The following is a 23,478-nucleotide window of genomic DNA, read 5'->3' on the forward strand; positions in this document are numbered from 1 at the left end:
GGACCTTTTAATAAGACTTGCTAATGTCTAATATATTAGTGTGAGTTTGGTGTTTCCAGTGTGTGAGACATTGAACGTCTGGGGTTTTATCTCACTTCCATATAAATTTCCCAAAGTCAAGTTATTTCTCTAAATTTCAGTTTCTTCATCTGTTGAGGAAAAGAGAGAGAGAGAGAAAGTACTTACCTCAGTCTCATTGCTCTTTCTAGAGGTGACTACTGTTATCAGCTTGGTATGTCTCTCCCTTTCAAAAACTGGCCTCTGGTGTTGTTTTTATCAGGTTAGCAAAGTAATATGTTATCACTGTAAAAGGAAAAAGAAGAAGAAAAATCAACCATTTGTTATCTCACTACACAGAGATAGATATTTTAGTGTATCTCCTACCAGTCCTTTATGCATATGTTTATAATAAACATATTTTACATAATTGTAATTTTAGTGCATGCAGTTGCCTGTCTTAAAAAAATGTAACATTATATCATAGACATTTCCCCGTATTACTGATAATTTTTTAGAAACATCTTGTTTTTAATGACAGCATATTTCTTTAGTTAGGCATGTTCCCATAATTTAGTTAACCATTCACTATAATCTAGCTGTGTTTGAGGGACGAGATAAGCCCAGGGTCCCCCTACTACTCTGCCATCTTAACTCCCTTGGACAACCATTTACTATAATATTGAAAATTTCCAATGTTATTGAAATTATAAATAATGTTGGGATAAATTATCTCTTTTATAAGGTGAGAATATTTCTTTCTCTCTTAAATAATATGTATCTTCCTTTATTGACCCCACTGAGTTTTTTTGTAGGGAGAGAGACTAGGTACCATGTTAATTATTGAATCTGATCATCTGAGTAAGTGCCTCACATCTACTGAGCCATTTATATCAAAGGAATAATGGTGGGGACGATAATAATGAACATGCATCTTTGGTTACTTATTAATGCCATCTGCATGGTAAAACATTAATGAGCTTACACTTTTGACCTGTGAAAAGTTCTTTTTTTTTTTTTTTAAGATTTTATTTATTTATTTGAGAGAGAGAATGAGACACAGAGAGAGAACATGAGAGGGGGGAGAATCAGAGGGAGAAGCAGACTCCCTGCCGAGCAGGGAGTCCGATGCGGGACTCGATCCCGAGACTCCAGGATCATGACCTGAGCTGAAGGCAGTCGCTTAACCAACTGAGCCACCCAGGCGCCCCGAAAAGTTCTTTTAATTAGAGTTCTTTTCTTTGACTTTTTGCTGTTTGATTCTACCAGACTGCTGGATCCTTTGAACATATTGTCCATTGTTTGGAGTACTAAATGAGCTCTTTGGTTTTGAACTGATTTAAACATGATGATAGAAAAACAATGATTAAAAACAAATACCCCTCTAAACTTTGGACATTGCACTGAATATAGAATGAGTGATATAGGAATTAAGAGTTCCCACAGTCTATTTTATTAATAAAAAAAAAACTTTTGAATAATAGAAAAATCACTCAGGATTAAAATGAAAACAAAAACATAAAAATGATCCACCTAAATAGTAATCAAGTAAATAAAAATAACTACTAAAATTAGATGACCTACAAATCTATGAAATTAACAAAGATTTTTAAAAATGAAATATCCAGTTTTGTCAAGAATACAGAAAAATAAGTATTCAAAAAAGCTTATTGGCCAGTGAGCATGTAAACTGATTCCATTTGGTCCACTTGGAAATAAACATTAATGCCTTAAAATCTGCTTTTCTTTGAGCCAGAATTTCTACTTAGAGAAATGTATCCTAAATAAATAATTATTACTGTGGATTCTGGTAGAATTTAACAACAAAAGTGTCCATTCAGCATTTTAATACTAAGAAATAAAAAGAAATAGTCTCAATATTAATTTATTCAATACATATTTCTTGAGTCCTAGTATATGCCAAATTCCATCATTCCTCAGAATCTTTGGGTACAATGGTGAACAAGGTATGGTTTTTCCCATCAAATACCTATAGCCCAGATGATACATCCATTCCGTGGAATTCTAGGCATGCATTAAGAATGATGCTGTATACTCTGGAAAATAGTATGGAGGTTCCTCAAAAAGTTGAAAATAGAGCTACACTATGACCCAGCAATTGCACATTTACCCCAAAGATACAGATGTAGTAATCCAAAGGGGCACATGCACCCCCAATATTTATAGCAGCAATGTCCACAATAGCCAAACTATGGAAAGAGCCAAGATGTCCATCGACAGATGAATGGATAAAGATGTGGTATATATATATATATATACACAATGGAATATTATGCAACCATCAAAAAATGAAATCTTGCCATTTTCAATGACGTAGATGGAACTAGAGGGTATTATGCTAAGCAAAATAAATCAGAGACAGACAAGTATCATATGATCTCACTGATATGTGGAATTTGAGAAACAAGGCAGAGGATCATAGGGGAAGGGAGGAAAAAAATGAAACAAGACGAAACCAGAGAGGGGGACAAACCATAAGAGACTCTTAAGCTCAGGAAACAAACTGAGGGTTGCTGGAGGGGAGGGGGGGTGGGAGCGATGGGGTGGCTGGGTGATGGACATTGGGGAGGGTATGTGCTATGGTGAGCGCTGTGAATTGTGTAAGACTGATGAATCATAGAACTGTACCCCTGAAACAAATAATACATTATATGTTAATAATAAAAGTAAATAAATAAACAAAAGAAAAAAAGAAAGAAAAAAAGAAAGAAAAAAAAAAAAACAGAATGATGCTGTAGACTTCTGCTTCAGCCAGGATGGAGTTACAGGGTTTGGATTTACTGTACTACGTTAACTGAAAAGTACCAGAGAAATTATATAAAGTGATGGTTTTCAGGCATCGGACAATAGGCAGTGTAGGACTGACAGAAAGGAAATAAACCAGATGAGTACTAAGATTATACCAGGTTATTATCTAGAGGAAATGAGATGGGGGTGGGGGGTGGGGACAGGGGAAGTCTCTGCTAGTCTTGCTGAATTGAAGAGATGGAAATCAGAGTTTGGGGAAGTCAAGCCTGTCAGAATTTTTAGAGTGGACTATTAAGGAGAAAGGACTCTAAAAGGAGAGAACTCCACAGATCTCTAGAGGGATCCCTTTGAATCTTTGAGTATTGATCTGTGCACATGTGAGAGGGAACTGAGGCCAGGGAAGTAACTGTAGAAGGAGGAGTAGAACAAAATTCAGGGCACACAGGGTTGGTAAATATTCATGTTTCTACTAGCTAGAGCACAAAGATTTCACAGAGCAGAATACTAGGAAAGTTATCACTTTAATAATGGAGATAAATTGGACTTGATTAAAGGCTGCTCTGGACCTTCTCTAACAAAGCTTAAAAGCAAGACTCAGAAGATTGCAGCTGGTTGCAAATAATTGTACATCAGAACAAAAATCCAACAACCAGTGATGTAAAGTTTACTCTTCCTGTCAATCAATAAAAAATTATTGGTCATGCAAAGAAGTAGGAATATACAACCCACAGTAAGGATAAAAACCAGCCAATAGAAAGAAATTCAGAAATGACAAAGTGCAGGAACCAGCAAAAAGAGGACATCAAAACAGCTACTATAACTATATTTGATATGTTCAAAGAGATAAAGGAAAACATGATGATGAGAGGAACTTAAGATATAAGACATTTAGAGATGCGAAATAAAATATTAGAAATGACAAATTCATTGGATTAGATTAGCAGCAAATTAGACACTATAGAAGAAGAGAACAATTTGAAGATACAGCAATACAAACTATCCAAAATGAAGCCATGATAAAACAAATTTGTAAGGGAAAAAAGCATTAGTGATGTGTGAGCCAAAAGAAGGCAGTCTAACACGTGTTACTAGAAATACGGAATCCTAGGAAAAAGTAGGTAGAAAGAATAGAAAATAATTATTTTGGGGAATGGGCAAAAGTTCAGAAGCTGATTGCAAAGGAGAAAGTAACTTTTTTGATGATGGATTCTATATTGTGACTGAGGTGGTGGTTATACAACGTTATTCATATGTCAAAGCTCATCAATTTATACTTAAAATTGGTAAATTTTACTGTAAATTTACTTCCATAAAAAGTAAAAGTATGGTGTCCTTCCAAAAAATGATGTGAAGAAACATGAAATGGTGTTCAAGAGGTAGTATTTTTAAAAAATCTTAAACTTTTTTTTTTTAAGATTTTATTTATTTACTCATGACAGACAGAGAGAGAGAGAGAGAGAGAGAGGCAGAGGGAGAAGCAGGCTCCCCGCAGAGCAGGGAGCCCGATGCAGGACTCGATCCCGGGACCCTGGGATCATGACCTGAGCCGAAGGCAGACGCTTAACCATCTGAGCCACCCAGGCGCCCCGTATTTTTTAAAAATCTTATAAAATATACTTAATTAGGGTTCCATTTTTGAAAAAAAAATGTAGAAAAAGACTTAAGTGATATATGACAAAATATTAGCAACACTAATTACTGCATAATAAAAAGTTAAAAAAGTAAATTATTGTTTGTTCTTTTTATATTTATTTTTACTTTTTATTTAATTTTTTCCCCATCAAGAACATGCATTATTGATGTACCAAAGAAAAAATTTGCCAAACATGTTTTTTATTTTAAAGATTTTATTTATTTATTTGATAGAGAGATAGAGAGAGAGCACAAGTAGGCAGAGAGGCAGGCAGAGGGAGAAGGAGAAGCAGACTCTCCACTGAGCAGGGAGCCCGACGTGGGGCTCGATCCCAGGACCCTGGGATCATGACCTGAGCCGAAGGCAGGCGCTTAACCGACTGAGCCACCCAGGCGCCCTGAAACATGTTTTGTTTTACTTCAAGAAATCTCAGAATTTGGGTGATGCTTAGCACGGGCACCCGCTAATGGTTCCTGAGAGAGAGGAAAATATCAATAGTGTCCCTCTGAAATGCAAGACACCAGCATCTTTGTAGTACCTCTGTTCCCCAAATTAGTTGAGTATGGTAATTCAACGTCATGGCTTGTATAAAAGAGTATTTTTTGGTAATGTGTGTTGGAAAACTAATTCGATCAGTGAAATCTGAGAAGAGAATTTATTGGCTCCTATAACTGAAAAATCTGGACTTCAGGTATAGCTGGATCTAGAGTTTCAAGCATCAAGGTTTTCCTTCTATCTCACAGCTTTCAGCTCTGTTTTTGTTTTTGATTACTTCCTTCTTTAGTTGCCAGGTAGCCTTGATAAGTGTTAAGTTCATGTCATGGAGTCCATGTATAGTTTTCATTTCTGCCAACATCACCACATTGCTCATGAGCTTAATCAGCAAACACTGGGGAGACAGTGGGAAGACATGGCCTGTTGATCTTGTCCAATTTCTTAGTGGGGTCTTTTGATGAACATTCATGTGGCCCACGGATATTCTCACAATCTGGGTCCATTCAGATATTTACAAACCTTTCTGCGAACTTCACCTTTAATCCTCCAATCTCCAGATATCTGAATGTCTGTCCAAACCATTAGCAGAACTCAATGCATCTGTATAGATCTAATGTCAGGTCATTGCTATTGACAAGAAAACTGGACAAGAGATCTCAAGTTTCTACTCATAGGGGGGTTTCCCTTCTTCACTGTCTGTTAGGGGCACCCTTAAATGGGTGTGAACCATTTCAGCAACTTTTTAAGCTGGTGCCCGAAAATCATGCAGAGCCTTCTCTAAACCCAGTTCTAGATTTTTCCTCTGTAGTCAGTCATTCACAGGCCACTCTCCAGAATCCTAACTATGAACTGAAGAGGGCTGGCATTAGGTCAGAGGTAGGCATGCTGGAAGTATGAACCACTTGCTCATGCAACTTACGCCTTTAGAATGTGTTTGTGCTTTGAAACCTATAGAAAAACACTTCCACTTGATAATATGCTCCAGGGTGAACTCAATTTATGATGAGGCAGATGAGATAACCCAGTCACAATGGTCATCTGATTTCTCATGATTTGACGATTAGTCTCTGTCAGAGTTCAGCAGCAAGCTGTTTTTCGCAAGGGAAATAATGACATGCAGAAAAGGGCATGACCTTCACCCAAACCCCTAGGGGCCGCCACATGACTCTTGCTTTGGGATTTGCCATTGGCTCTATTCAGCATCCTTGTTTGCCTCATTTGATATTTTAAACACTTTGGATCTGATGAGTCATAAAGGCCAAGGAGCAGAGCTGCTTGAGCTATGGTTCATACGAGATAGAAAGCTCTCTACTGATTTGTGCCCCACTCAAAGTGAGCAGCTTTTAGGTCCAGTCAATGTGTCAGAGAAACACGTTAATGGGAATGTTGCCTCCCAATTCCAGAAATCTGTTGCTTTTTTTTTTTTCTGTGAGAAGGGGTAACTTTACCTGCACTTTGAGGGTGCTATCTCAACCTGTCCCAAATCAGTGGACTCCCAGAAACTTTACTGAAGTTGCAGATCCTGATACCATCTTGTTTTCTTCATTCTTTTTATATACATTGTCTTACCAAGTGTAACATGCTTCTTTTTGTCATATGGAGGATCAGTGAGATATGAGATGGTGTTATTAAGGGATCCATTGACTAGGTTTTAGCACAGATCCAGGAAATTGGCCACTGAGGGAACATGAAGATAGGGATTTTGATGTCTGCATACTGAAGAACAGAAAAAAAGAATTTTCTTGATTAATAGCTATATATCAGATCCTAAGGACCATGTTGATTTACTTAAGCAAAGTGACTACTTCCAGAAGAGCAGGTACAATTAGAGATGGTACTTGATAATGTTTATAATAATCCACTGTTTATTTTGTAAGACCCATCTTCCTGCTACAATGATCAAAAGGTAAGGTAAATGGAAATGTGATAAGAATCATGACCCTTGCATCTTTTATCTTTGATGGTGGAACTAGTTTTTATATTAGCAGTTGGGAGTTCAAAGAGTTTTTAATTGTCCATTTCTATCACTCCACAGTTCAGGGAACTAATGTGCAGATTCTGCCCACTTCTGGGTCTACCTATTCCAACCATACACTCAACTTGGAATATAATCACATGATGGCTTTATGGTTACACTGGGCCTATGAGTAGTTGGGCTTCTCTGATAATATAATCCCTAACTATGAATGGTGTATCGCAGGATGGGTCTTTAGGAATTAGCACATAGCTCATCAAGTAAAATTCAAAGTAATGGATATTTCCCTTTTTGACAAGTTATCTTGTCAAATGGCATACTTCTCATATCTTCCATAGGAAAAGCTAGAAGGAGGATGGATGATACTTGCTTTTCCATGGTTGCAAGTCTTTTCCCCAAAGGTGCCTTTTTTTTTTTTAAGATTTTATTTGTTTATTTGACAGAGAGAGAGGAGTGCACACAAGCAGGAGGAGCAGCAGAGGGAGAGAGAGCAGCAGGCTCTCTGCTGAGCGCAGAGCCCAATGCGGGACTCGATCCCAGGACCCTGAGATCATGACCTGAGCTGAAGACAGATGCTTAACCGACTGAGCCACCCAGGCGCCCCAAAAGTGACTTTCTTTTCCTCTGTGTCTATGAAATGATCACAGAATTGGATGAGGAGAGTGGCTTATTATAGTGGCTTGAATCAGCTTTTTGTTTGCCACATCATTAATATCTAGTGGATTTTTATTGTATTCAGCCGCAGTCAGGTCAGATGATAGTTTCCAGATTGCCCCCGTTTCCTTAAGCATCTGTCACCTGTAAACATACCTGATAGAGATATCTGTGTCATTTACATTCTGTGATAGGCAGAACAATGCCTCCAAAGATGTCCACATTTAATCCCTGGAACTTGTGAATGTTACATGGCAAAGAAAAATTAATGCAGATGGAATGAATGTTGCTAATCAGCTGACCTTAAAATAGGGAGAGCCTGGATTCTCCCTGTGGACCCAATATAATTACAAGGTTTCTTAGAAGTGGGAGAGGAAGGTAGAAGGGAGGGAGTATCAGAGGAAGATGGGACAAGGGAAGAATAGTCAGAGAGCTGCAATGTTACTGGCTTTGAAGATGGAAGAAAGAAGCCTCTAAAAGCTGAGAAAGGCAAGGCAATGCATTATTCTCTAGAGACTCCAGAAAGGAATGCAACCCTGCTGATACCCTGATTTTAGGGCTTTTGACTTCCAGAAGCATAATAGAATTTTGTATTCTTTTTGTTTTTAAAGGTTTATTTTATTTATTATTTTAGAGAGAGAGAGAGCATGAGCAGGGGGAGGGGCAGAGGGAGAGAAAGAATCCTCAAGTAGACTCCCTGCTGAGTGGGGAGCCCAACACAGGTGATCCCAGGACCTGAGATCATGACCAGAGCCAAAATCAAGGGTTGGCTGCTCAACCGACTGAGCCACCCAGGCACCCCAGAATTGTGTGTTGTCTTAAGCCACAACGTTTGTGGTAACTTATTACAGCAGCAATAGAAAACTAAAGCAGATTCCTAGTTTTAAGCACAAGAAACTAAAGGACTATTTTAAGTAGTAGAAACTTACCAGAAGAGATTTATCAAGTAGCTCGCAGAACCTTCAGGAGGGCTGGAGGGCAAGCCCCAGAGGCTCCCTGTCAGAAGCCCTAACACAGTCTTCCTGCAGACATGCTTCGCCGACCTGGGGCAGCGCCCTGGGGGGTATTGTATCGTTGACAGCAACGCTGGACACCGAGCCTCAACCGCTGTTGCTAGAACTGCAGCCTCTCTGGAAATGGGATGTAGATGCTGCCATGTATCCTCCTCTCTAGAAATAGATTTGTGCAGTCTCCACTTCTTTAGGTCATTAACTTCTAATCAAAACCTGGAGTCTGTATGTCTGATTGCTCTGGCTTGGCTGTTATGTGGGCACCTTAGCTGCAAGGGAGGCTGGAAAAGTGAATATCTGGTACATTTGGCTTCTCTGATCTGCTGCCAAGGTGGTGGATTCCTCATATAAGAAGGTGATTCATATGCTGGTTACTAAAACGAATGAATACCATCCACCAGAGCACCTACAATCCCAGAAGAGGAGAGATCGTCTCTGTCTCCCAGAGTCTATCTCAATCTCTGAGAAGGATTTTGACTGGCCTGGCGTGGGTCTTTTGCTGTCTCCTGTAACCAATTATTCTTTAAGGTGAGTAGAGGTTCACTGATCTGCTGGTTTTGGTGGGGATGCTTGTGGAAAGGTGCAGATACTCAAAGGAAAAGTGGTTCTCTCATCCGAAGAAGGGGAAAAGGAAAAAAGCAATAGTATGGTGAAAAGAGCTTATGATTATAGCTAGGCCACCAGAGTTGAATCCCAGCTGTGCTGCTTGCTAGTTTGCAAAGTCATATTTACTCACACGTACCTGCAGTTTACCAGAGGAGTTAAGAGTCCTGACTCTGGTGTCAGGTTGCCTGCTCTGAGTCCAGGTCCTGTCACTTAATAGCTGTGTGATTCTGTGTTTCCATTTTCTCATTTGTAGAACAGGTATACGAATAGTACCTACTTCATAGAAGAGTTGTCATTAACACGTGAGTTAATAACTATTCTCATGTAGTGAGCTTAGAATAGCACCTGGTACATAATAATAGCCGTCATTAAGTATTATTATTTTAATATAACTCAGACACATAAAGAAAGGGACTTAAAATTATTTTTATCTAGCTGATTTATCTAGCTTTCAAACTTTTATTTCTGCTAATGTGGTAGGGGTGTGGGTTGTGGGAGGGGAACTAAAAATTGCTAGTAAGAGGTAATTTAAATAGTGTCTTTTAGAAATAAATGCAATCAGTTTAAAATTGAAACTCCTTATGCAGCTGTCTCCTCTCTGTCACGGGGTCTCACTCACTCCCCTCCTCTTTCCTTCCCCAGTATGACTAGATGTAGGGACAAATTGTAGATTATCATGGTGGCAGGATAGCACTTAGGCTGTCACTTGGGTCTTCTCTGATGCTCAGTGGGTGTGGCTGGTCATATCTTGTGCCCGGGTGTCTTGAGTTGGTGGTCACGAAAGTATGGCTGGAACTGCCTGGTTTGGGGCATCAAACTGTTGTATCTTCCCCTGAAGAATTTGGGTCCTGCCACAGCCTCTAGACATGAAGTCCCTGCTCACTGTGGCCATTCATCCTAACCTCCAGGGCTGCTTGGCTTCAATTTTCCTGGAATACCCAGGATTTCCATCTTTTTGCTCTCTACATATTAGGGGTGAAATACTACCCTCACCATTCCTACACTATTAGCTCGGTGTCATGTGAAATGGGATGTAAAATGCTAATCTTCTTTAAGCAGTTTGCATTTTTAAAAAGTTATTCTCTTGAGAAATAAGGAATGAGTCCCTCCATACTTGGATTCCTCTAGTCCTATTTGAGTGTTTCTATTCCCACTTGCATCCCCGCCCGGGGTCTTGACCCTTAGAGGACAGCCAGGATGCCTGAGTCTGAACTCCTTCATTTTTTCTCTCACTATCTTCTCTCATCCCCAGCTCCCCCAGGGACTGAAAGGTTTTTTTTCCTCCTTCCTTTGAGTTGAGAGTTCTATCCTATCCTGAGTTCTTTCTCGCTTCATCTCTCTGCATTGTCTTTCAGGCTCTAGTTCTTAGTATTTCAAGGAAAGCCTTTGGAGTTGGCAAATTTCCATTCCTTCTTAACAAAACCTGGGGATCAAAATTAAAAATGGAACTAACAAATATAATTTGCCAGTTGAAACCGAACAATAACTTCTTCTTTAAACAAAGAAAACGTGTTAAAGGCTCTTGATCTTATTGGGTGGGGAGCCATGAGGTAGGTATACCAGTACAATATTTTCAAAAAAGTATCCCCGCTCCACCAGCTCTGGGTGGATACTTGAAAATAAGCTATTCTTATTATTTAATGTAAATATACCTATTCAAATGAAACCAATAAGTAATGCTTAACTTTATGCATAAATAGTGGAGTTGCTTAGCAATATACTAGAGCCCTATACCATTCATTCATTCATCCATCCATCCATTCATTCATTCAACAAATATATATTAATAGCCCACTCTATACTAGGACTAAATGTTCCATAACTTCTTTTTTTAGAGTTTAGGCCAAAATAGGTGTTACTGCTTTTAATAGTGAAATTTTCTACAAATTTACTACAAGTTCTTTAGTATCTAAGTTGGACATGGCTCCAAATGGATTAGGTATATGCCAGATCTTCCCATTAACGAATAGTAATTTTCAACGTAGTGTCCCAGTTCAATGAGGCTAAATCTCTTCCTCTGTCATGCATTCAGTATTAGCTAAGTATGGCACGAATGATCAAGTTGTTGCTGAGAGTGGTACTGCAGATATTTCTGTTTGACCAAACCCAGCCAGCGTGACCCACACATTCATGGATCTGTTGGTTTCTTTTTCCTTTTTGTCCAACCATGGCCACAAGCTCTGACATTGGCCGTGGCGGTGCTAAGTTGTACTGAATCCAAGAGGTGCCTCTTAGCTCACTGATTTGTGGAAGGGGAAGTCATTGGTAGGATTGGATTGGTGTCTGTCTGTTACTGAGGAGAAAAGGCATTATGCCAAGCAGCGCAGTTCTGACCACATCTTTCTGACCCTCTGTTTTCTATTTTTATGTAAATTATGATATGATTAGACTTTACATAGTGAGGTCATTGAGGAAGCAAGTGGTTATCCTATAGATCGTATGAAGATCATATTACCAATAGCTAGTTAATAAGATAGTATGTTAGGCTTATATAAACTTATATAACTTAATTTTAACCAGTTCTCAGTAATAGATAAAAATATAACCAATTTTCCAGAGACCATATGACTTTTTTTGTATGTGTGAGGGAGATTTTAAGTGTTTTGCTGTATGTGAAATGGCAATTTTTCATGTGCAAAATCAGCTTTTAGAAAGATAACAGTAGATATGTCAAGATAAAACTGAAGATGCTTGCCCATGCAGGAAAATGTCATATGTAGCTAGATTGACTTGTAAGTGCAAAAGCTTCTTACAGCTTTTTTAATCCCCCCAAACATGTGTTTTTCCTGTGTGTTCAGAACACACACGTGGGTAGCTTACAGTTGTGACATGCCTACTAGGAGGACTATTTCTATGGAAAATGAACTCAAGTTACCTGTATTTCTGGAACTATTAAGTCAAATGCCTGAGAGATTCTTTGGAACCAAGATGACTGAGATACTTTCTAATTTTTGAGCTGAATCTATGCAGCATATATGTTCCTAGAAAGCTATTTTAAACTATATATTTGCAAATCTCATCATTTTCAGTGTAGTAAAGAATCTTATTATTTAGACGAACTCCCAGGCAACTATCCAGAGCAAAAATCATCTTGCATTCTGACTAATCATAATTTAGCTCTTTTGTAATTTTTTTCTTAAAAGCAGGGTGTACCTACTTTATATTTAACATAGATTAAGGTATTTGAAGATGCTAGATTTTTATTTGTTAATGTACAAAGTGCACAGATCTTAACTATACATTTTGATAGTTTTGACAATGTATCTACCAATGTGACCAACATCCCAATAAAGATTTAGAACCATTCCACAACTTGTGAAATTGCTTTACATGCCTTTGCAGTCAGTCTCCTCCCTCTTTTCCTCTCCCCCCAAAATTGTTCTGATCTCTATTATCATAGTTTAGTCTATTCTTGAAACTTCTATAAATAGAATACCCTCTTGCATCTAGATTCTTTTCTCAACAAAATGTTTTTGAAATTTGAGATTCATGTTGATATGGATATCAGTAGTTCATTCTTTTTTATGACTGTGCAGCTTTCCATTTTATGACTGTATCACAATTTGACCATTCTTTTATTGATGGCCATTTTAGTTTCCAGTTTTGGGTTATTATGAATAAAGCTGCAATGAACGTTCTTATAAAAAAAAGTCTTTTTTTTGCCTAGGGTAGAATTCTTGGGTCATAGAGTAAGGATATGTATCACTTATAAAGAACCAAAATTTTCTGGAATGGTTGCTGCATTTTTCTCTCCTACCAGTAATATGAGATTTCCAATTGTTTCATATCTGTGCCAATATTCATATTTTAAGTTTTTAAACTTTAGTTATTTGAGTGGTATATAGTCATATCTTGTGGTTTTAAGTTGAATTTCCCTGATGACTAATGATGTTGAGCATTTTTTAAAATTTTGATTATAAATTGTTTTATTTATTTTATTTTTATTAAAAAAATTTTTTTATTATGTTATGTTAGTCGCCATACAGTACATCATTAGTTTTTGAGTAATGTTCCATGATTCATTGTGTATTACACCCAGTGCTCCACGCAATACATGCCTTCCTTAATACCCATCACCAGGCTAACCCATCCCCCCGCCCTCCTCCCCTCTAGAACCCTCAGTTTGTTTCCCGGAGTCCATAGTCTCTCATGGTTCTTCTCCCCCTCTGATTTCCCCCTCTTCATTTGAGCATTCTTCACTTGCTTCTTGGTCATTTATGTGCCTTCTGTTTTCTTTCTTTCTTTCTTTCTTTCTTTCTTTCTTTCTTTCTTTCTTTCTTTCTTTCCTTTTTAAAGATATTTATTTATTAGAGAGAGAGAGAGCGAGAGTGAGCACAAGCAGGAGGAGCGGCAGAGGGAGAAGCAGGCTCCCCGCTGAGCAGGGAGCCTGATGTGGGGCGCCACCCAGGACCCTGGGATCATGACCCAAGCTGAAGGCAGACGCTTAACCGAATGAGCCAACCAGGCGCCCTTTGTGTTTCTTTTTTTAAGTATATTTTCAGGTTTTGCCTATTTAAAAAATCGTATTGTATTTATTGTTGATTTATAGTAGTAGTTTATATATTCTGGATACCAGTCCTTTATCAGATATGTGTAACAAATATTTCTCAGTTTCTGGATTGTTTATTCATTTTCTTAATGTGTTGCTGATGAGCAAAAGTTTTTAATTTTGATGAAGTTCACTTGATTATTTTTCATTTGTGATTAGCACTTTTCTTTTTGTCTTGTCTACAAAATCTTTGCCTATCCCAAGGTCATAAAGATAGTCTCTGAAATTTTCTTCTAGGGGCTTCATAGTTTTAAGTGTTACGTTCAATCTCTAACTTTTTGTATGGCGTAAGATAGAAGTTCAGACTGTTCTTTCCCATATGGATATACATCTTTTTCAGCACCATATGTTGAAAAGACATTCCCCCCCCCACACTCAATTGCATTGATACCTTTGTCAACAATCAATTTTCCATCTAGAATGGATCTATTTTTAGACTCTATTTTATTCCACCAATCTAGTGATATCTGTACACTAATATTAAACCATCTTGGTTATTGTGGCTTATAGTAAACCTTGAAATCAAGTAGTATAAGTACTTTAACTTTGTTACACGGACCTCGTAACCTGAAACCTTGTAAAATTGTCTATTTTTGTTTCTTTATAGCTTTCTTAGGACTTTCTATGTACAAAATCAAGTCATCAACAAATAAGGACAATTAAAAATTTTCTTTTCAATATTTATGTTCTTTTAAATTTTTTTTTTTTTTTTTGCCTCATTGCACTGGCTAAGATTTCCAGTTCAAACTTAAATAGAAGAGCCATTCTAGGAGAAATTGCTTCTAATCTTAGGAGAAATATGTTAGTCTTTCACTGCTAAGTATAATGCTGGCTGTGTTTTTTTATAGATGTCCTGGGTAAGTAATAAGATGTATATTATTATATAATCTGCCACCAAATCCTCTCACAGAACTTTTAGAACCCTTGTAATCTCCTGAGTGAACCCTGTACTCTCCTGAGGGGATGCTAAGAGCATCTTGTGTTCTAATATTTGGTCTTTCTCAGTTCCTGACACTGAGTTCCTAAATCCCTTGGAATTTCCGGAGTGATAGGAGACTCTTTTGTTCTAATGAGGTGATGATTGGTGGGCTCATTGTCATCTGGATAATTATCCAGATAACTTTAGGATGGGGACTGGTCACCAGACAGACCAAGCCATGATTAGTAGCTTGGAACTTTTAAGCCTCCTCTCCCATCCTCCAAGGAGAGGATAGGAGTTAGAGATTTAATTAATACTTCATTATGCCTACATGATGAAGCCTCCATAAAAATCTCTAAAGTACAGCACTTGGAGAATCTCTGGGTTGGTGAGCACAGCCATATGGTTAGAGGGTGGTACATCTTAACTCCACAGGGATAGAAACTCCTTAAACTGCGGACACTTCTAGACCTCACCCTATGTACCTCTTCATCTGGCTGTTCATCTGTATCCTTTATCATATCCTTTATTATATAAACTGGCAAATATAAGTGTTTCCCTGAGTTCTGCAAGCCATTCCAGAAAATTATTGATCCTGAGGAGAGGGTCATGGGAACCTTTAGCTTATAGCTGCTCGGTTATAGGGATGGGAGTTCCAGAGTTACACCTGGCATCTGAAATGGGTAAAGTCTGTGAGACCTTAACTTGTGTGATTTAATACTAACTCCAAGTAGATAGTGTCAGAATTGAATTGTAGGACACTTAACTGGTATCAGATGGGTTGGTGTTGGGGAAAACCCCATACATTTAGTGTCAGAAGTGTTGGTGAGAGCAGAGGAAAGAAAACCATAGTTTCTTTTATGATTTTTTAATTAGATTTAAGATATTCCCTTTCTATTCCCAGTTTTCCAAACTTATAGATTTGAATTTTGTCATATCTTATGCTTTTAATGAAAGACTATTATACTAAATTACACTGAATGGCTAATCTTATATTCACAGGAAAGAGTCTATTGGTAATGATATGTTATACTCTTTATATAGTACTAGATTTGATTTACTAATATTTTGTCAAGAATTTTTGCATTTATATTCAGTAGAGTTATTGGTATGTACTTTTCTTGAAATGTTCTTGTCAGGTTTTACTATTGGGTTTATCCTGGCCTCATAAAATACATTGGGAAGTTTCCTCCTTTATTTTTTGAGTTTGCATAGAATTAGTATTAGTTCTGCCTTAAATGTTTGATAGAAGTCACTAATGAAACTACCTAAGCCTTGAGGTATCTTTGTGGGAAAGTTTAAACATTCATATAAAGGGGGCACCTGTGTGGCTCAGTCGTTAAGCATCTGCCTTTAGCTCAGGTCATGATCCCAGGGTCCTGGGATCGAGCCCCGCATCGGACTCCCTGCTCGGCGGAGAGCCTTCTTCTCCCTCTCCCACTCCCCCTGCTTGTGTTCTTTCTCTCGCTGTGTGTCTCTCTGTCAAATAAATAAATAAAATCTTAAAAAAAAAAGGTTCCCATGAAGTTAAATATTTTTAACAGTTATAGGAATGTCCATATTTTTTTTACTTCTTGTGTCAGTTTTCATAATATTTGTTTTCAATGGACTTTTCCCATTTCATCTAAGATGGAAAATTTATTGACATAAAGTTTTTCATGATACTCCCTTATTCTCTTAAGGTCTATAATGTCTTTCTTCCATTCCTGATATTGGTAATTTGTGACTTTTCTTTCTTCCTTTTTTTTTTTTTCTTGATCAGTCTTGACAGAGTTTATCACTAAAAAAAATCTTTTCAAAGATTTAACTTTTGGCTTTTTTATTTTATCTATTGCCTTTTAAAAAATATTTTATTTATTTGAGAGAGAGTGAATGAGAGAGAGAGAGAGCATGAGTTGGGGAGGAGCAGAGGGAGAGGGAGAAGCAGACTCCCCGTTGAGCATGGAGCCTGACGGGGGACTTGACCCCATGACCCTGGGATCATGACCCCAGCCGAAGGCAGACGCTTAACTGACTGAGCCATTGTTTTCCATTTTTTAATGTTTTCTTTCTTTTATTTAATTTGAGTTTAATTAGCTCATCTTTTTCCAGCTTCTTTATGTAGAAGCATAGGTCATTATTTTAAAATATTTCTTGAGACGCCTGTGTGGCTCAGTTGTTAAGCGTCTGCCTTCGGCTCAGGTAATGATCTCAGGGTCCTGGGATCGAGCCCTGTGTCAGGCTCCCTGCTCTTTGGGAAGCCTGCTTCTCCCTCTCCTACTCCCCCTGCTTGTGTTCCCTCTCTCGCTGTGTCTCTCTCTGTCAAATAAATAAATAAAATCTTAAAAAAAAGTTTCTTCTTTTTTAATATAAAGCTAGAAATTGCCCTCAAAGCACAATTTTAGCTACATCCCACAAATTTTGACTTCTTCAGCATTTTGCTTGAGATATTTTCTAACTTACATTTAAATTGCTTTTTGACTTACGGATTATTTAGAAATCGGTTTGTTAATTTCCAGATGCTAGAGTTTTTTCATATATCTATTGATAACTGATTTCTAATTTAATTCTGTTTTAGTCAGAGAAGTACCCTGTATAATTAAGTTCTTCAAAAAATTTTGAGATTTGATTTATGCCCTATCATGGCCCTTCTAGATATTTGTTCCATGTGCATTTGAAGAAAAAGTATTTTATGTAGCTTTTGGTTGTGCTCTATAAATATCAAGTACATCAACTTGGTTTTTAGTGTTGGTTAAAAATTCACTATCCTTATTGATTTTTCTCTATTTTATACATTAATGTAATGACTGGAAGAAAAAAAAAGTATATTCCATCTCTGTCTATAGATTTATCTCTTTTCCCCTTCAGTGTTTGCTTCACATATTTTGAAGCTCTGTCATTAGGTGCTTATGCATTTAAGGTTACCATATGTTCTTAATGAGTTGACCTTTTTACCATTATGGAGTATCCCTCTTTATCTCTGGTAATATTTCTTGTCTTGAAGTCAATTTTGTCTTATATTAACATAATCAATAAGAAAATAGTAGACCTTAAAATGCTTTATGTTTATTTCTTTTGCCTGCCAACCTCTTGTCCCTCCTGCTGTCCTTTGCCATGTTAATACACTAGTCGGGCACAAGGGGTGTCAGGTACTGCTGGTCACTGCAGTTTTCTTAAAATTGGGCAATATTGAGACGAGTGCAGGGAAGCAGCACAAGTTGTTTCTTGGTCTTAGGCTATATAAAAAGGAGGACTTGGCTTTCTCTACTTTTGGAAATGTTTTTGATTTTTGCTTCTGTTAAGTTAGTAGAGGTATTACTTTGCCTGAGAGATTAAAACTGAAAAGTATTTTCAGGTGGTATCAGGTTGCTAAGAATTGTAGAGTTTGTTTTTCTTCAGTTGTCTTTATTTTCAACATTTTTACATAGTAGAGGAATTCTATGGCATTTTGATTCGAAAAGTTTGAGATTCGCTGCACTGTGAGTTCCAGTCTGAGAGCCAGGAGAATGGTATTTTTGCTTGTTTAAAATTCCAAATGTATGACTTAAGGCAAGTCCTTTAAAATCTATCCCAACAAAAAACAAAGATAGTGATGTTTATCCTAACCTACAACTCATGGAATTTTATAATTGGATATGACCTTAGAGATTATCTGCTCCTACCTGGTAATTTTATGTGTAAGGAGACTGAGACTTTGTAAAGCTCAACGATTTGCCTAAAGACATTCAGTTTGTTCATAGCCGACTGGAATTTGAACCCTGGATTCTTGTTACCAGTCTAATGTGATTTGTTTTTTAGCTCAAATATGGTGAATTTAGAGAACATTTAGAAAAGACTGCAAGATTCCAAAATAATGAGTCTACACAAATTGTGACTAATATAATGTGCTAAGTGATATAAAACATTTTAAAAAATGCTGTTACATGAATTTCAAAAAGCAGTGTTTATTTTTACAGCTGAGTTTAAGCTCAAGCAAATATGTTAGAAGAGCCCCATAAATTCTTGTCAAGTACCAAATAATCTGATTTAAAGAAAGTTTCACTTTCTTCTTTATTCTTGACTAAAACATCAATTTGTATAGCTTTCAAAGATTACAGATGTTTCATTTGGTCCTCACAAACAGCACTATAAAAATAATTGCTAATATTAACTGTTTACTATGTGCCAGGAACTCTTCTAAGTGTTTTCTACCTATTAACTTCATCCTTGAAATAACCCTTATTACTATTATAGTCCTCACTTTATAGATGGGGAAGCCAAGGCACAGAGACAAAGTAACTTGTTCTGCTTTGAGGCTAAGCCAGGACTGGCCCTAGAATGGATGGATGCCTTAGCCACTTTGCTATAGACCTTCTTAGGTGAGCAGAACAAAGGTACAGATTGTTCTTTATCTCTTTCCCATGGTTTGGTTTTGTTTTCCCAATGCTGCTATTTACACAGAACACTTTATCTAAGTACCCCTTCCAAGGCCATATGATGCATTGTACAATTTGGCACTGGCCATGTTTAGGGCATTAGAGAGAATGTTTCTCAAGATATTAAAAAATTATGATAATTTTTCTTATAATGAGATGAAATAAAATCCTTAGTTCTTTTTTTTTTTACTTTGTTATATTTGAGCCTTCAATTAAAGCGATTAAACCCTTAGACAATATATCCTGTTTTCTGCTTCAACTCTTTTTTTTTTTTTTAAAGATTTTATTTATTTATTTGACAGAGAGAGACACAGCAAGAGAGGGAATACAAGCAGTGGGAGTGGGAGAGGGAGAAGCAGGCCTCCCACCGAGCAGGGAGCCCTATGCGGGGCTCAATCCCAGGACCTGGAATCATGACCCGAGCCGAAGGCAGACACTTAACGACTGAGCCACGCAGGCGCCCCTCTGCTTCAACTCTTATTACAAATAGGTCTTTCCTCTGTTACACTATTCAGTTGGCAAAATCTATTTCAGAAAAAAATTGTAATTTCATATAATTATTTTTCTATATTCTAAAAAAAGAAGAAAATCAACAGAACGAGAGGACAAATAATCACAAACTGGGAGAAAATATTTGTAAAAGACATGTTTGATAAAGAACTATTATCCAAAATATACAAGGAACGCTTAAAGCTGAACAATAAGAAAACAACTCATAAAAAATAAGCCAAAGGTGATATACAGATGGCCAGTAAGCATATGAAAAGATGCTCCATGTCACATGTCATCAGGGAAGTACAAATTAAGGTGGCAATGAGGTACCCATACACATCTATTAGAATGGCCAGAATCTAGAACACTGACAATACCCAGGGCTAAGGGGGGTGTGCAGCAACAGGAATTCTCCTTCATTGCTGGTACAACCACTTTGGAAGACAATTTGGACGGTTTCTTACAAATCTAAGCATACTCTTACTATATGTTCCACCAGTCACATTCCTTGGTATTTACTCAAAGGGGATGAAAACATGTCCACACCTGCACATGGATGGTGGTAGCACGTAAAGCTTGGAAACAGCCAAGATGTCCTTCAATAGTAAATGGATAGATAAACTGTGGTACATCCAGACAATGGAATATTATTCAGCATGAAAGAGAAATGAGCTATCAGTCCACAAAAAGATATGGAGGAAACCTAAATGCATGTTACTAAGGGAAAGATGACAATCTGAAAAGGCCACATACTGTATGAGTCCAGCTTATGACATTCTGGAAAAGACAAAACTATGGAGACAGTAAAAAAGATCAATGATTCCTAGGGGAAGTGATAAATAGGTGAGGCACAGAGGGTTTTTAGGGCAGTGAAAATATTCTATATGATACTGTAATGATGGATACATGTCATTATACATTCGTCCAAACACAGAATGTACAGCAACAAGAGTGAACCATAATGTAAACTATGGACTTGAGTGGTTATGGTATGTCAAGATAGGTTCACTAATTGTAACAAATGGACCTTTCTGGGGATGTCGATAATGGGGCAGGCTGTGCGTGTGTGGGGCCAGGGAGTATATGGGAAATCTCTATACTCCCTCTTGATTTTGCTGAGCATCTAAAATTGATCTAGAAAAATAAAGGCCTTTTAAAAAAGATTTTATTTATATATTTAATAGAGAGAACTTGAGAGAGCACAAGCAGGGGGAGTGGCAGAGGGAGAGGAAGAAGTAGGCTCCCTGTGGACCAAGGAGCCCATGGGGGTTCAAATCTCCATCCCAGGACCTGGGATCATGACCTGAGCATTTAGCATTAAGCAGATGCTTAACCAACTGAGCCACCCAGGCACCCTGCAAAATAAAGTCTTTAAAAGAAAAAGAAGGGGCACTGGGGTGGCTCAGTTGGTTGAGCATCTGACTCTTGATTTTGGCTCAGGTCACCATCTCAGGGTCATGGGATTGAGGCCTGAGGTGGGTGCCATGCTCAGCAGGGAGTCTGCTTCTCTTCCTCTCTCTCTGCCCCTCCCCCCCAAATAAATAAATAAATCTTAAAAAGAAAAAGAAGGTAGAAGAACAGAAATGAATGGAACTAAGTGACCTATAGGATATAGTAGATGTGGAAAGAAACAAATTTAGGAGGATGGGACTGCATGAGAGACACAGACTTATAAGTGGAGATAGTGAGTGCAGTTTTACATTTTATAATGTTTATTTATGGAGCACTTACCATGAACAGGTACTATGTGAATATTTTATAAATTAATTCTCACAACCTAATGAAGTAGATGCCATATTGTTCCCATCCTATAGATGTGGGAACAGAAGCTTCAGAAGCAACTGAAGTCTCATTACAAGCAATAAACAGAGCTGGGACCCGAATCCAGGTGGATCTGGCTCTAAGGGATGCGCTTCTAATCACCCTGCTATACGTCTTGTGAGATGCTTATGGGACTACCTTGTAGATATATCCACTAGACAGTTTAAAATAGAAGCCTGAAATCCAGGATTAACAATGAATGCATAGGTAACTGTAGAATGGAAGTGGCCATTGAGGTGGAAATTAACTGAAGATGAAGGAGATGATTTGCCACTTTCCATGAGTTTAGGTGAGAAATAACTTCATGATAGAGAAGGCAAGGAAACGCTGAGCATGTTATTGGTGTACAGGCCTAGGAACACGTTAATCATCTGTTATGGGTGAGTTTATTATGGTCAGGTCTAGAGTCAGGGGATTGATGAGATTGATTGGATTCACAATTTAGGCCTTTTAGGAAAATCAACATTAAGCAAATTATCAGCATCAACCACTGGTTAAGATTTATGACATGAAGTAATTTCAGAATACCCTTAATAAGCTACTCCACTGAAGAAAGCCAACTTTAAAAAGACTTATCTTACTTTCTAATCAGGTATTTATGACAACTGTCACAACAGAAGAAATGGCTTTATTTAGGAAGATTTCATCATACCCAATAAACTCAGACTGTCCCTACAAATTTATCCATCTCCAATCAGATGACCCACTCAAAGGCAAATATAACAGGTGGGATTGTTTTTCTTTTCTATTTACGGTTGTCCATACATTGAAGATTGAACCTGTAGTGATCCTCCAAGCCATCTTCTCTCCTTTGAGGATAATGCTGTGGCCAAATACTGTGGATGCTGGACTTTGAAATGGACAAGCACTCACTATGCGCCCATGCTGTGTAGAAGATACAACATCACGGTCCTGTCCTATTGAAAGTTCAGTCTATATCCAGCTGAGATCAGGGCTCTGTAACCTTGATTTTAAGATGGATTAAAAATGAAGTGTGAACAATAGCCAAACTGTGGAAAGAGCCAAGATGTCCATCAACAGATGACTGGATAAAGAAGAGGTGGTATATATATACAATGGAATATTATGCAGCCATCAAAAGGAATGAGATCTTGCCATTTGCAACGACGTGGATGGAACTGGAGGGTCTTATGTTGAGTGAAATAAGTCAAACAGAGAAAGACATGTATCATATGATCTCACTGATATGAGGAATTCTTAATCGCAGGAAACAAACTGAGGGTTGTTGGAGTGGGGGGGGGTGGGAGGGATGGGGTGACTGGGTGATAGACACTGGGGAGGGTATGTGCTCTGGTAAGTGCTGTGAATTGTGCAAGACTGTTGAATCTCAGATCTGAAACAAATAATGCAATATATGTTAAGAAAAAAAAAAAAGAAGAAGAAGAAGGTAGCGGGAGGGGAAGAATGAAGCGGGGGAAATCGGAGGGGTGGACGAACCATGAGAGACGATGGACTCTGAATAACAAACTGAGGGTTCTAGAGGGGAGGGGGGTGGGAGGATGGGTTAGCCTGGTGGTGGGTATTGAGGAGGGCACGTTCTGCATGGAGCACTGGGTGTTATGCACAAACAATGAATCATGGAACACATCATCTAAAACTAATGATGTAATGTATGGGGATTAACATAAGAATAAAAAAATTAAAAAATTAAAAAAAAATAAAAAAAAATGAAGTGTGAAAATAATGTGTCTCTTGCGTGGTTATGTTCTGCTACTTTAAAATTATTTAGTCTTGAAGCACCACATGGTTTTTCATCCTCCTACCCCCCATTAAACGGACCTAAAGATAGTTTTCATTTTTCTATACTGTTGGCTTCTTATACAGGGATTCAAGACATTCATCAAAAGCAGTATCCAAATCACATTTTTTCATCTAATTTTTGCTCTCAAGAAAATGTTTATATCCAAAAGCATGTGAATTTTCTGTTTCTAAGAAACAATCTGAAAGGAAGACTTTGGCCTTCTTTGTTTCCACTTTTCTTCTTGGGAAGAGCTGCCTCGGATCAGGGATTTCTAGATTTCATTGTAGTTGCATCAGGGACAGGCATTGTGACAATGGGCAAAGTATTCAGATACACTGATCCTCACTTTCCTCATCTGTGAAATGAGGATAACACCCTAATGCTTTAGAATGTGAAGAATGC

At 37.8% G+C, this 23,478-nt stretch overlaps 1 long non-coding RNA gene across 3 annotated transcripts in view; it reads left to right on the forward strand.

The window, feature by feature from the left end:
* The window catches only part of LOC135364727 (uncharacterized), a 40,373-nt gene extending 17,696 nt beyond the window's left edge, over positions 1-22,677 (forward strand). For 2 of the 3 annotated variants that reach the window (XR_010412318.1, XR_010412319.1), the window contains 2 exons: positions 7,313-9,061; positions 21,907-22,677. This is a non-coding gene — a long non-coding RNA (uncharacterized LOC135364727). The remainder of the gene's footprint in view (positions 1-7,312; positions 9,062-21,906) is intronic. The other variant, XR_010412320.1, reaches the window with a different exon arrangement.
* The last annotated feature ends 801 nt before the right edge of the window (positions 22,678-23,478 follow it).

The sequence above is a fragment of the Mirounga angustirostris genome, unplaced genomic scaffold, assembly GCF_029215605.1.
Source record: "Mirounga angustirostris isolate CCGP_5_RB_7025 unplaced genomic scaffold, mMirAng1.0.hap1 SCAF_6, whole genome shotgun sequence".
Taxonomy (NCBI): Eukaryota; Metazoa; Chordata; class Mammalia; order Carnivora; family Phocidae; genus Mirounga; species Mirounga angustirostris.